This window comes from Lepidochelys olivacea (genome assembly GCF_965140295.1).
Source record: "Lepidochelys olivacea isolate rLepOli2 genome assembly, chromosome: 2".
Taxonomy (NCBI): Eukaryota; Metazoa; Chordata; order Testudines; family Cheloniidae; genus Lepidochelys; species Lepidochelys olivacea.
In genome coordinates this window covers 32,299,850-32,315,316 of record NC_140412.1, presented here as the reverse complement: position 1 = coordinate 32,315,316, position 15,467 = coordinate 32,299,850, and positions in this window count along the sequence as shown.

Genomic DNA, 15,467 nt, shown 5'->3' with positions numbered 1-15,467 from the left:
TTGCCAAGGACCATCGCAGATTCTCCATTATTGACAATTTTTAAATGAAGACTGGATTACTTTTTCTAGGAATTATTTGGGGGAAGTTCTATGGCCTTTGTTTTTACAGGAGGTTACACTAGATGATTACAATGATCCCTCTTTCTGGCCTTGGAATCTAGGAATACCTCTTCCACTCCATAAATTCCCTTGGACATAATCTCAGTTTTCCACCTGCCTTCCACACACAGAGGAGTTTTTCCTTTTGCCATCCACGTCCTCCTATATTCACCTACTCCGCACAGTCATCCCTGTCTCCTGAAAACATAGGGACCTCCATCTTCCTATAGGGCAATCTCTAGCTTCACTCCTAATAAATGTTGCCATCTCTGTGATTTTATTGTGAGTCGCATGATACTTTGTGATTTTCCTAATGTGTCAGCTTCTGGAATCAAGAGATGTAAGAATCTCTGCTTTCATTTAAAAAAAAAAAAAAAGCAAGTTTCTAGCCACTCTGGTTGCAGAGAAGCTTAAAAACCTGATATGAGCATATCCTAAAAATTCAGGAAGCAGGAGGTAAATAAAACAACCCCAAAATGGTGTGTTACTTCTTAAAATTTTATCCTTTGGGGGCCGGGCTCATGATTTCTGAACATGTGGTGTTAGCAAAAATCATGTGTTAGGAGTAGGACCCTACCAAATTCATGATCCATTTTGGTAAATTTCAGTCAGAATTTTAAATATCTTAAATTTCACAGTTTCAGGTATTTAAATTTCACAGCGTTGTATCCAGGGGGTCCTCACCCCAAAGATGGCCACAGGGGGGATTGCAAGGATATTGAATGGGGGTTGTGGTACTGCCACACTCAGAGGGTCTGCACGGGTTTCCTCCTTTTCCCCCCTGTTCCCTGTGACTAAGCTGGCAAAATAAGAGCCCTCACACCTTCTGGTGTTTCACCCTTGTGCTTTTATTTACAGTGCCATAGTGTAGTCCCCTTTATCCCCCAACAGTGAGCCCCTTTCTAATCCATTCCAGGGTCTCCTGGCCGTGAGGCTCCCTTCCTGTGGTGAGGAGACAGAGCTGAAGCCTCCTGTTCCCTCCCAGGCTGAGTTTTGTTCAGGGCTTTTATAGCCCTCCCAGTCTTCAGCCCAGCTGTCACTGCCTAGCTCAGCCTATTGCAGTGAGCCAGCCCTCGTTAGGGCCCGCAGCTGCGCTCCCTGCTGACTGCTTTGAGCCACCACACCTGACCTCTCTGCCAGAAAGCAGGGCTTAGCCAGCATTGTAGCAGGGCATTCAAGGGGTTTTACTTCTGCCTTGCCACAGCCCCTCTTATTTCTGCACTGCTGCTGGCACTGCCTTCAGAGCTGGGTGGCTGGAAAGCAGCAGTTACTGACTGGGAGCCCAGTTCTGAAGGCAGCGCTGCCACCAGCAGCAGCACGGAAGCGAGGGTGGCATGCTATGGTATTGCCACCCTTCTGCACTGTTGCCTTCAGAACTGGATTGATGGCCAGCAGCCATCGCTCTTCCTCAGCACAGCTCTGAAGGCAGCACAGAAGTAAGGAAAGCAATACTGCAACCCTCCTACAATAGCCAGATTTCATGGCGGAGACCAGATGTCACAGTCCGTGACACTTTTTTCATGGCTGTGAATCTGGCAGGGGCCTAGTTATGAATGATGGAAGTGGTGGCCATCTTTGCCAAGAGCAACCAAAACTTCCTCCTGAACCGGCTGTAGAGAAATGGCAGCCATTTCAACTGAGGGCAGCTTGTGGCATTAAGCCCAATGAAAATAATGCAAGAGGGTGGCCATTTTGAAAAGACCATTGTAATTGAAGGCAGACTGTGGTTGCAGTCCTACTGAAAACAGTGGGAGATGGTGCCATTGTGAAAAGGCACAGTTCTTTGTCAGGTTCTCTGAAGGAGAAGATTTTGTGCACTAGTGTCTCCTAAGATAAATGTTCAATTTTAAAGCACAATGGTACAAGTGACCCTTAAGTCTAAATATGTCCTTTTAAAAAATTGTACCTGTCATAAATATAAAGGGAAGGGTAAACCGCTTTGAAATCCCTCCTGGCCAGGGGAAAGCTCCTCTCACCTGTAAAGGGTTAAGAAGCTAAAGGTAACCTCGCTGGCACCTGACCAAAATGACCAATGAGGAGACAAGATACTTTCAAAAGCTGGGAGGAGGGAGAGAAACAAAGGGTCTGTGTCTGTCTGTAGTCGTCTTGGCCGGGGATAGACCAGGAATGGAGCCTTAGAACTTTTAGTAAGTAATCTAGCTAGGTATGTGTTAGATTATGATTTCTTTAAATGGCTGAGAAAAGAATTGTGCTGAATAGAATAACTATTTCTGTCTGTGTATCTTTGTTGTAACTTAAGGTTTTGCCTAGAGGGGTTCTCTATGTTTTTGAATCTAATTACCCTGTAAGCTATCTACCATCCTGATTTTACAGGGGGGATTTCTTTATTTCTATTTACTTCTATTTTTTATTAAAAGTCTTCTTGTAAAACACTGAATGCTTTTTCATTGTTCTCAGATCCAAGGGTTTGGGTCTGTGGTCACCTATGCAAATTGGTGAGGCTTTTTATCCAACATTTCCCAGGAAAGGGGGGGGTGCAAGTGTTGGGAGGATTGTTCATTGTTCTTAAGATCCAAGGGTCTGGGTCTGTAGTCACCTAGGCAAATTGGTGAGGCTTTTTACCAAACCTTGTCCAGGAAGTGGGGTGCAAAGTTTTGGGAAGTATATTGGGGGGAAGGACGCGTCCAAACAGCTCTTCCCCAGTAACCAGTATTAGTTTGGTGGTGGTAGCGGCCAGTCCAAGGACAACGGGTGTAATATTTTGTACCTTGGGGAAGTTTTGACCTAAGCTGGTAAAGATAAGCTTAGGAGGTTTTTCATGCAGGTCCCCACATCTGTACCCTAGAGTTCAGAGTGGGGGAGGAACCTTGACAGTACCCTAGACCACATCAACTCAAGGTTCACTTATCTACTAATTTTTGTGTAGATAAACAGTGTTTTTAAGATACATGTCAGGAGTAAAACCCTAAGAACTCTGACAGATTTCAGCCAGAGACCAGTTTCAATTCCTCTATTAATATATATTACAAAAAAATGAAAATAGTTTTTACGTCCTTTGATTTTTCTCTAACATTGTGAAATGTCACTCTGAAAGAACTACAGTGTGGAGAGATTTGAGTAGCAGCCGTTTTAGTCTGTATTCGCAAAAAGAAAAGGAGGACTTGTGGCACCTTAGACTTTTAAATTTCCTTCAGAATGCAGTCTTAACGATGGCATCAGGAGCTGCAGCTCCATTGTGTAATGCATGCAATATGAACACAAACAAATCCAGAATAAGAGGAAGCAACAAAGATTCTTCATTACAAATAAGATTGTATAAGCCTTGCTTTATGTAGCTTGCATAAATGAACATCTCAGCTGTGTTAATTCAGCTAGTTAAAGCTCTATGAGCAGCTGAATTGAAGCACATGTTGATTTCCTTTTTAAATGCTCTGTAACATACTTGTTTGCAACACTCCCCCATCCACACAACAGACTTTTCTAGATCCATGGATCCTGCCCCAACAACAACTATATGGGTGAACTCAGACATTCACTATATTGTCGAATAAACTCACACAGAAAAATGATAAAAGACAAGAACACCATATCACCCATGGGTGAACACTTTTCACAGAACAATCACTTCATATCTGACCTCTCAGTCCTTGTCCTCAAAGGAAACCTGGACAACACTTTCAAAAGACAACCCTGGGAACTTAAATTCATGACTTTGCTAGACACTAAAAAACATGGTCTTATTAAAGACACTGGATGTATGGCTTATTACAACAATCTGTAATCCACAGGCCACTGCACCTTGAATGGTCTCTTACAATATGCATCAACTACTTTATTCTAAACAATCTCTTTCACCTCGTAGTTCACTGAGTACCTTTGTCAGGATACGTCTACAGTACGAAATTATTTTGAAATTATTCTATTTGAATTTTTGGAAGCTATTTTATACATACATGGGGTCTTCTGTGTCCCCACTAAAGCGCGTGAATTCAGCGGATTGAGTCCACAGTACCAAGGCTAGCATCGAATGTCAGAGCGGTGCACTGTGGGTAGCTATCCCACAGTTCCCACAGTCCCTGCTGCCCATTGGAATTCTGGGTTAAGCTCCCAGTGCATGATGGGGCAAAAACATTCTCATGGATGTTTATCGGTGTGTCATCAGAAAGCTACGGCAGACAATTGTTTCATGCCTTTTTGGCGTGCAGATGCCATACTGCTTTCAGCAGATGGTGCACCGCTGCTCTCCTGCTAGTATGAATCCACCTCTCCAACTCAACTCTGCTCGGCCATCGTGAACTGAGCAGCACAGCTTCCGCTGCCAACTCTGCTCTCCTGCTATTGCTACGCTTCTGAGCTTCTCCATGTTGTCTGTCCTGGGCTCCCACCTTTGTGAAAGCCACAGAAGACAACCATTTTCCGCTGTTGTTCGGCTACCGTGAACCAAACAGCACAGCTTCCGCTGCCACTCTGCTCTCCTACGTTTCGCTCCCTTTTTCCAGGATTACCCGTGCAGGCGCCATAGCCATGGAGCCCGATCAGATCTCTGCTGCAGTTTTGACCATTGTAAATACCTCTAGCATTATCCAGCAGTATGTGCAGTACCTGCAAAACCAGGTGAGGAAGCGACAACAGCACGATTACTATATGATGAGGACATGGACACAGATGGCACAGCATGTGGTGATTGGGAGATCATGGTGCTGTTGGGCCAGGTTCATGCCATGGAACACCAATTCTGGGCCCGGGAAACAAGCATGGACTGGTGGGACCGCATAGTGTTGCAGGTATGGGATGATTCCCAGTGGCTGAGAAACTTTCATATGCGTAGGGCCACGTTCATGGAACTTTGTGACTTGCTGTCCCCTGCCCTGAAGCACAGACACCAAAATGAGAGCAGCCCTCACAGCTGAGAAGCGAGTGGCCATAGCACTGTGAAAGCTTGCAACGCTCGACAGCTACCGGTCAATCGGGAATCAGTTTGGAGTGGGGAAATCTACTGTGGGGGCTGCTGTGCTGCAAGGAGCCAACACAATCCTTGACCAGCAGCTATCAAGGGTAGTGACTTTGGGAAATGTGCAGATCATTGTGGATGGGTTTAATGCGCTTGGGTTCCCTAACTGCGGTGGGGCGACAGATGGAACACACATCCCTATCTTGGCCCTGGAACACCAGAGTGGCCAGTACATAAACCGGAAGGGGTACTTTTCCATGGCACTGCAAGCACTGGTGGATCACAAGACGTTTCACCACTATCAACGTGGGATGGCCAGGAAAGGTGCATGACGCTCATATCTTCAGGAACTCTGGTCTGTTTGAACAGTTGCAGGAAGGAACTTACTTTCCAGACCAGAAAATTACTGTTTGGGGATGTTGAAATGCCAAAAGTTATCCCTGGGGACCCAGCCTACCCCTTAATGCCATGGCTCATGAAGCTGTACACAGGCACCCTGGACAGTAGTAAGGAGCAGTTCAACTATAGGCTGAATAAGTGCAGAATGGTGGTAGAATGTGCATTTGGATGTTTGAAAGCGCGCTGATGCAGTTTACTGACTCTGTTAGATCTCAGCACAACCAATATTCCAATTGTAATTGCTGCTTGTTGTGTGCTCCACAATATCTGTGAGTAAGGGGGAGATGTTTATGGTGAGGTGGGAGGTTGAGGCAACTTGCCTGGTGGCCAGTTTCACACAGCCAGACACTAGGGTGATTAGAAGAGCGCAGCAGGGCGCGCTGCACATCAGAGAAGCTTTGAAAGCCAGTTTCATGACTGGCCAGGGTACGGTGTAAGAGTTGTGTGTGTTTCTCTTAGTTACCTGCTCCATCCATTTTATATATAATGTAAAAGGAAATAAAGTCACAATTGTTTAAAAACCATTCTTTATTATTTGTTGCACAAAACATTGAGAGGAATCAGAAGCTAGACGGGGGAGGGTGGCTATTGGGTTAAGGGGATGGAGGAGGGGGAGGGAAGGACAAGTTCAGAAACCAAATCAAAATGTAGGATATGCCAGCTTTCTGCTGCTTGTGCAATCCTCTGGAGTTGACTGTGTGGGTCCCTGTAGCCTCCCCCCATGTTCTTGGGCATCTGGGTGAGGAGGCTATGGAACTTGAGGAGGAGGGAAGGTGGTTATTCAGGCGCTGCAGTGGCAGTCTGTGGTCTTGCTGCCTTTCCCGCATTAGATCCACCATACAGCGGAGCATGTCAGTTTGCTCCCCCATGAGCTTGAACATAGCATCCTGCCTGCTCTCATTGCGCACATCCCTCCTCTTCATATTCATGTAACACTTTATGTGACTCGGCAATTGTTTGCCTCCATGCGTTCAACTGGGCCCTATCAGTGCAGGAGGACTGCATGAGCTCAGCAAACATGTCATCCTGAGTTCATTTTTTCCACCTTCTAATCTGGACCAGCCTCTGGGATGGAGTAGATAGGGGCCACATTGAAACATTTGCACCTGCTGCAGGAGGAGAAAAAGGGAGGGTCGTATTTGAAAAGATACATTTTAGAGAACAAAGGGGACACTGTTTCTCAGTGAAACAGGCAATTCATAGTATGCAGCACATGTTCTTTCTGTACAAGGTCTCATTTTGCCTCTTATACTGAAGTGCCTGCCACTTTGGTGTGAGTAAGCCATCACATGCAGCCAGGCAACAGAATTCAGCTTGCAGGCAGCCTGTGGGCTCTCTGGGATGATTGCTTCACATAACAACCTCCCCCATGCCCCCCCCCACACCCACTGCGGGGCTCTGATGAGGCTCTGAGCAGGGGATGAATCCTTTAAGCTAAACACGAACAGCCCAGCACCACTGGGTTTCCCCCCACCAAGTGGCTCAGATCAAGCTCTCACTCACCAGAAGTGTATTCTCCAGGGTCATGGTCCAGGAGTATGCTTTGGGAGTAGGGAGAGGGTATTCGCTCCAGCGTTAAGAATAGTTCCTGGCTGGGGGGAAAACAGATTCCCCACTTGCCGCCTGTGCACTGTCCTCTTCATCCTCCAAAAACTCAGCCTCCTCGCTCCATGCTACTCCCCCCTTGCAGGTGCCCATGAACAGTGGTGGGGTAGTGGTGTCATCACCCCCCATAATTGCATGCAGCTCACGGTAGAAGTGGCATGTATGGGGCTGTGACCCAGAGCGCCCGTTCGCCTCCCTGGCTTTTTGGTAAGCTTGTCTGAGCTCCTTGATTTTTGTACGACGCTGTTCTGTGTCCCTGGAGTAGCCTCTTTCTGTCGTGGCCCTGGAGACTTTAGTGTATGCATTTGCATTCCTTTTTTGGAACGTAGTTCTGCCATAACAGGTTCGTCTCCCCAACATGCAATGAGATCCAGTACCTCCTGTTCGGACCATGCTGGAGCTAATCTTCAAATCTGGGGCTGCGTGGTCGCCTGTGACGGTGGACTGTGCTGATGGTGACCAAACAGGAAATTCAAAAATTCCCAGGGGCTTTTACTGTCTACCTGGCTAGTGCTTTGGCGTTCAGAGTGTTGTTCAGAATGGTCACAAAGGAGCATTCTGGGATAGCTCCCGGAAACCAATATCGTCGAGTTGCGTCCACAGTACCTGTAACCCGGAACTGTGATCTTGATTTTAGCGCTACTCCACTTGCCAACGTGGAGTACAGAAATCGGAGTAAAGAGCCCTTTAAATCGAAAAAACTGGTTTGATCATATGGATGGAACCAGTTTTATTTTGAGGTAACTCGGCTAATTCCAAAATAACCACGTACTGTAGACCAGGCCTCAGTGCTTGTAGGTGGAGCTAGTCATCCATTATATCACATTGTTTTGGCATTCAAATCCTTATGGAGGTCTCAGTGGCTAAATTTTACTTTTAAATTCATCAATTAATGCAAGCCCTTAGCCAAGACTGGCATTACATCATTATGAATGCTTATATTTACAGTACTTCTTGCACAAACTAAATTTAAATATTTTAATGGTTTCTGTGAGATGCTGGTGAGAACAAAAAGACAATCCACAAAATCACCACTGTTTTGGAATACAAGATGTTTGTAGATTTAGTGAATGTGGGTTAATTTATATTCTTCTTTGTAAAACATAATGCAGCCTTTCCCAATAAGTACAGTGGTCGCTGAAGATCATTTTCTTTTTATATAAGGGAAGTTTTTATTTTTTACTGCATGTACATGTTTAATTTCTATTGTAAAAAATGAGATCCAAGGTAAAATTTTCAAAGCCATCTAAGTGATTTAAAGACCCAAGTCCCCTTTTCAAAAATGACATAGGAACCACTGAAAGCCACTATCAGAGCAATACCTTTTAGATTTCTCCCTACTCATCAAGCAGTAGTTCTATGTCATCTGGAGTTGTATTTTGACATAATGTCAAACAGAAAGATTCTTAACACCCTGCTCTGTATTCTTCCAAAGCTACATGTCCTTCAGAATAGATAGAACAGAGTGAATTAATTAATAAATTTTAAGGCTAGAAGGGATCACTTAGTCTTATATCCTGTATTACACAGGCCATACACTTCCACCCAGTAATTCCTGCAACTGAGGGAATTATTCTTCCTTATTACATAAGGAAATGCTATTGAGACCAGTAACTAGAACACATCTTTTAAAGAGACATCCAATCTTGATTTAACGTCTCCAAGTGATGGTGGATTTGTCATATCATTTGGTAATCTGTTCCAATGGTTAATTACGCTCACTGTGGAAAAACATTGCATCTTACACACTCATTGATTGCATCTGTGTTTCTTCTGGACTTGAACTATGTATCTTTCACTGCTACCAAACATGGTCTACATACTTCAACTGGAAAAAGAAAATCTGGCATTGTTCTCCTGTTAAATTAGCATTGCAAAAGATTTAAAAGTTCATCTGTGAGAACTCTAGCGAAAGAGGAAAAGATACACAAAGGAGGCTTATCAATAATAAATCCATTTGTAATTTAGGAGCATAATTTTAACTGGGATATTTAGTTGGAAAAATCAAGCACAAGTAGTAAGAGAGAATTATTTATTTGTTAAACAGCCTGTTAGGGGGCTTATTCCTTCACCCACTCACTTCCCTGGTCTTTCTCGCCTGAACAGAGAGCAACAATACCTGAAGTCCAAAGGTGCAAACAATTTGATGTTAATTGGGGTGAACTTCCAGCAAGCATAATTCCAGTTTCTTTCCTTAGTATCCTCCTTCCCAGTTCTGACATCACAGAGCCTTACCTGTGTCCCTGTTCCCATTCCCCCCCACCCACACACTTCCTGATTGACTGCAGACTATAAAGTAAAACTTGAGTTCTGCTTAGCTATACCTTAACCAATCATTTTTCTGAAATTTAACTAACCAATCCTAACATATTGTAACATGATTATGTAACCAATTATATCCCACCACCTTAATTAGTTTACACCCAGCAAAATTAATTATACAACAGACAGAAACAATCACAGAACCAGACAGATTATACAGACAAATAATAACAAAGTGGGAACTATAATGACAAAACAATACAGAAGTGAGGATTTCACATCCCAGCTATTGATAAGTGAGTTCTTGCCAGACAGGATGCTATCAAACTAAGTTTCCTTTTACATTTTCTAGGCACTTCCCTTTCTCTGGAGGTGATAGGACAGGATTGTATTCCTAACAGCCCAGTAGCACCTTATTTCAATGTGACTGGTTTGGAATGTGGGGATGTGACCATTCGCTTCCCAGCTTTTGGCTGCCTCTGCTGCTTAGCCAAAGGCTTTAGCCGAAGCACAGGGCCTCAGACTGTCACAGTAAGAGAAGGCCCTTACACCGGCAGACAGTGATTTTGATTCTCTCTTTTATACCTCTATAACTAGCTAAATGATAAGAATACACCTAAATTCTTAAAGTATAGGCCTTTACAGACAGGCCCAAATATCTATATCCTAACACAGCCCTTTGATTTTTTTTCACCTTTTTGCTTCTGTAAACTGTCCAAAAGGCTCTTTGTATTTTGGTGAGGTTTATTCATCGTTATTTGACATTGTACATATCCTGAAATTCTAATCAGAATATTTCCTCCTCACCGTTGACTTAAAGCCAAATTCTTACAAAAGTGTTTGTTTGCTGTGCAATTGTAAAAGAGCTTTTAAAAGCCTTTAGTTGTCTAGGTAAATAAAGATCAGCCTTATTTTCAGGAAAGGAAGAAGAAGTCTGGAATGGAAGAAAAAGTCCCAGCTGGACCATTTGGTTTCAAATACTGTAGGCTTGAGATTCCTTTGGCTCAAGTTCAATTTTAAACTTTTCTAGTGCTAGCCATAATAGTTGGTCCAGTTTGACTTACAAATGTCTCTGCCTTTTCTATTTAATGTGAAGGCTGGAGATAATTTATGGATAGGCAACAGAGCTATGAACTGTGGTGAGAGAAACTGTGTAAATTAGAAGCATGATCATTCTCTTACTTGGACTCCTAAACTAATGGCATTTTGCAGAGGGAAAAAAGCTGCAACTCTGATGACAAGGAAAGAGGGAAAATGTTTGTTAGTGGCACTTTAGGGATTGGCCAATTGAGTGGCTAGAAGAACCTTTTCAAAATACTGTAGATTAATGTTTTCTTTCATTAGGAGCAGCTCGTCCCATTGCGGCTGCAGTCATTTAGATTTATGAAGGAACAAATTGTTGCTATAGATTTAAAGGAGATCCACTTAATTGTCTGATCAGTCTTGTTCTGGATAAGGCATGATGAAGAACATATCCATGCAGTCATCCCTGGAAGAGGAGTACCACAGCTAAAGTAAGTGAGGAAAGTATCTATAGGTAGGTATGATTTAGTGCAACACACTCCTTGCAGAGAAAAGACATTTCATTGAGTCTGGGAAGTTCAATAATAATAATAACGAACTTTTGTCTGGTAGCATTTGGTGTTTGAAACACTTCATCATGGTATGTGCATTTCCTTGACATTTTCATTCCTAAATGCTGCCAAAGAGGTTATAACTGTTTACAACGTGATCTACCTGGTTGGAACTCAACAAGCTCTTTCTGTAATATTTCATCTACTGTCGTCTTCATTCTATTCAGCAAAAAGGTAGCCAAAATTTTGCCTGGGATTGATAGCAGTACAATACCTCTCCCGTTCATACACTGAGTAAGATCTCTCTTTTTTTATTTTTTTGGAAATACCACGATGCTTCCGTCTTTTCAGTCTAGTGGCACTTGTTCTCTCACCAGACTTTGTCAGAGTTTTGTTAGCTGATCAATCAGAATTTCTCCTCCTGCCTTTATTACCTCTGTTTAAATTCTGTCAACTTCAGGAGCTTCCCCACTTTGAGCCCTTTGACGGCTGCTTTAATTTCATTGGGTATTATTGGCCCCTCTTCCATTTCTATTTTATCATTGACATTTTTCTCGAACCTGTGAATGACTGTTGGCTCTGGACAGTTTAATAAGGAAAGGAAATATTCTTTGCATTATCTGCCTTGTTCTTCATGCATTTTCAACATTTGTCCATCAGAGCATCACCCGTGGTGGTCTGGGTCTTCCTGAGGTCTTTTGCTATTCTACAGAGCTGCTTGAATTCTCCCTTCTGCTGTTCTTCTGCTTCAGCAACCTTCTCCTGAACCCAGGCATTTCTATCTTGCCTCCATCTCTTAGTTACTACTTTTTATCTGAGGCTTGAATCACGATGAAAAGTAAAAATCTTGGAGGTTTTTTGCAAAAATGAAATATTCCAACATATTTTGTTTCAACCTTAGCAAAACATTTTGTTTCAATTTTATTGTTAAAATATATATTTTATTATTTAGAACATGCACATTCAAGTTCTAAAGCAGAAACAAAACATTTTGACCTTATCAAAATAGTATACTTTTCCATAGAAAATTTTGATGAAATGTTTTGATTTCACTGAATACACATTTCCTATGGAAAACCTGTTTCATCAGAAAATTCTTGACCAGCTCTATTTTGCAACTTAATCACATTGTCTTGAGAAACGTTGCAACTTGGTAAGTGTATTAAGCACAAGAATAATTTCCTTTTCTTAGGAACATGAATTGTTTCCATAATGTGCAAAACCAAAAAGGTGTGCATGTTTAATTTCTTAAATGTCACATTGTATTGTTCTAGGTTACATCAACATACATGGTATAATTTTGTACTGTCAGATTATGTTGTTGTGTGTCAGAGTTAATTATGATTCTAGATTGTCAAATAACAGGGTGAACTGGAATTATTTAATAAAGATGATCAATCAGAGAAGTACAGCATTATACAGAAAGAATAGATACATTACCACCCTTTCATGTGACGATGGTGATAAAAAGCTGGCTATGTGTCTCTTCACTGTATGTGGAGGGACACGGCAGATTCATTCCCCAATTAAGTTCCCATACCAATGTCATTATATAGGGTTTTCAAACAAAGAAAACCTCTTTGTCAAAAGAAACATATCTTTGGATGTTATTTCTGTACATTCCCAGTTTACCTGTGAAGGCATAATTATTTACAGCTGAGAGGACTAACGAAGACTTTCAGTGGGTCTTTATTCCCCCATAATTATTCTTTCCTATCGACTGTAACAATTATCCCTTATCAGTTTCCCAGGTTTAGATGTGCTTTAGAATTCAAAATACTCTTTTTGTTAATATCCTGAAGATTCTAAAGAATAGATAACATATAAATCATATATACTGAAAGTAAAGGATTCAAATATTTACTAACAGGTAATAACAATGTTTGCTTACAATCTGTCCACTTTTAATAGTACAGTGTAGAGAAGATGTACAGGAAATATGGTAGGGCATTTTCTTTGTAGCTGCTAGTGTCAAAATAACTAATATAATCAATATTACATATATATGGAGTAAAGAACAAGCCAATACCTGATTTAAGGTATGATTTTTTTTTCCAGGTAGGGTAGGCTGGTCTTACAAAGTATCTGTGATCTAGATTCAGGATATGGCGGGACTTTGTTTATGTAAAATACCATCATCATGAGTTCTAAGAATTAATGAGATTCCACAGAGAAGCATTGTATTTTTTCCACCAAACTTTTGCTCTGTCTAGTTTGTGACTTGATCTTCACTTGAGAGGCAAACCAGCTCCTAGCTATTCCAGGATATTTAGGCCATACCTTTGAAGAGCTGCTGCTTCAAAATAAATCCTGGAAAAACATGGCTGGGATGTGGAAACACTTAAAAAAACTTGCAACGTCCATATTATCCTGCATTGGGGAAAACCACATCCAGAGCAAAAAAACCCATAGAAAGCAGTGTGACAGCAGCATCAGTATCCAATGTTATGCTGAGACTGTGCCTCTGTCTGCTCTTGCCAGCTTGAGTTTCTCTGACGTTGACTGACTGTCAATGGGACTTCAGGCCACAATTAGGCATCTCAATAGCAGGAGAGTCAATGCTAAGCAGTGAACTATATACAAGACTAAGGGGAAAAAAAGGTATGATATGACACTGTATTATGTGAAAGAACCTTTATCCTATTCACTCTCTACAGAAGCTTTTATTCCACTGAGTATTTGAAGCTGCCGGAGGAAAGTGGTGGAGATGCACAATGTTCAATGCACAATATTGCACAATTTAAATGACTGCCTCACTGAATAAGGTGCACGCTCAATGAGAGCTATGACTCCCTAGTGGCCCTTGTGCATCTTTCGCCCTGGTGAGGCACATAACTTTCTAGTGCTGTGTCAAGGTTCCTCCCCCACTCTGAACTCTAGGGTACAGATGTGGGGACCTGCATGAAAAACCTCCTAAGCTTATCTTTACCAGCTTAGGTCAAAACTTCCCCAAGGTACAAAATATTACACCCGTTGTCCTTGGACTGGCCGCTACCACCACCAAACTAATACTGGTTACTGGGGAAGAGCTGTTTGGACGCGTCCTTCCCCCCAATATACTTCCCAAAACTTTGCACCCCACTTCCTGGACAAGGTTTGGTAAAAAGCCTCACCAATTTGCCTAGGTGACTACAGACCCAGACCCTTGGATCTTAAGAACAATGAACAATCCTCCCAACACTTGCACCCCCCCTTTCCTGGGAAATGTTGGATAAAAAGCCTCACCAATTTGCATAGGTGACCACAGACCCAAACCCTTGGATCTGAGAACAATGAAAAAGCATTCAGTTTTGTACAAGAAGACTTTTAATAAAAAATAGAAGTAAATAGAAATAAAGAAATCCCCCCTGTAAAATCAGGATGGTAGATATCTTACAGGGTAATTAGATTCCAAAACATAGAGAACCCCTCTAGGCAAAACCTTAAGTTACAAAAAAGATACACCGACAGAAATAGTTATTCTATTCAGCACAATTCTTTTCTCAGCCATTTAAAGAAATCATAATCTAACACATACCTAGCTAGATTACTTACTAAAAGTTCTAAGGCTCCATTCCTGGTCTATCCCTGGCAGAAACCAGCATACAGACAGACACAGACCCTTTGTTTCTCTCCCTCCTCCCAGCTTTTGAAAGTATCTTGTCTCCTCATTGGTCATTTTGGTCAGGTGCCAGCGAGGTTACCTTTAGCTTCTTAACCCTTTACAGGTGAGAGGAGCTTTCCCCTGGCCAGGAGGGATTTCAAAGGGGTTTACCCTTCCCTTTATATTTATGACATGCTGTCTGGTAAATTTCACAGTCTGGCATTTTGTAGGTTCTATCACTTAAATATTATATATTTTTATAAATAAATTAAATATTGCCTTTAAAACTTTAGCATTGTTTGGATTGTGAGGAACCTCTAACCACTCATCTAGACCACATAAGTGAACGTAATTATTCTGAATCCAGCCACAAAAAGTGGACATTCAGCTTCAACCTTCAGTATTTAATGAGGACAATTCCATAGTTTCCTTTGACAGTTTGTTTCATTGCCCATGAACTGAAATTACATAAGTATTTGGTGCATTTAGACAACATTAAGGTTGTGACACGCATTGGAAAAAGCCAGGTTATTTAGAGTTAAGGCTGTCATTCTGTATCATCATAACTCATTTCATTGTATGTCCGTTCATTTTTCAAAGCTTCAGTTGAAGTAGTGCAGGTGGGAAACTAAAATTTCTTGACTATGTGAAAATTGCAGTTGGGAAAATACTGAAAAAGTTTGGGAACATTGGTTCAAACACCACCTACAGATGTGATGGTACTCGTGACACTTCAAGGAGTTGTCACTGAAAGAGGAGGTTACGTACTTGTAACTGGAGGTTCTTTGAGATGTATGGTCCCTATTTGGATTCCAAATGTGGGTTTACATATGTGCCATGAGCCGGAACAATTTTGTAGCAGTATTCACTGACCTGCACATTGTGCGTCATCTTCGTGTCTACAGCTGAGGATATAAGAGGACATGTGGGTCAGTACTGCTCCAGTATCGCTCTTACTTCTCTGTGCCCTTGTGGGTAGGGGCACAGGAGGCTGGTGTGTGTCAGACCATCTGCACCAGTTGCAGGATAACCT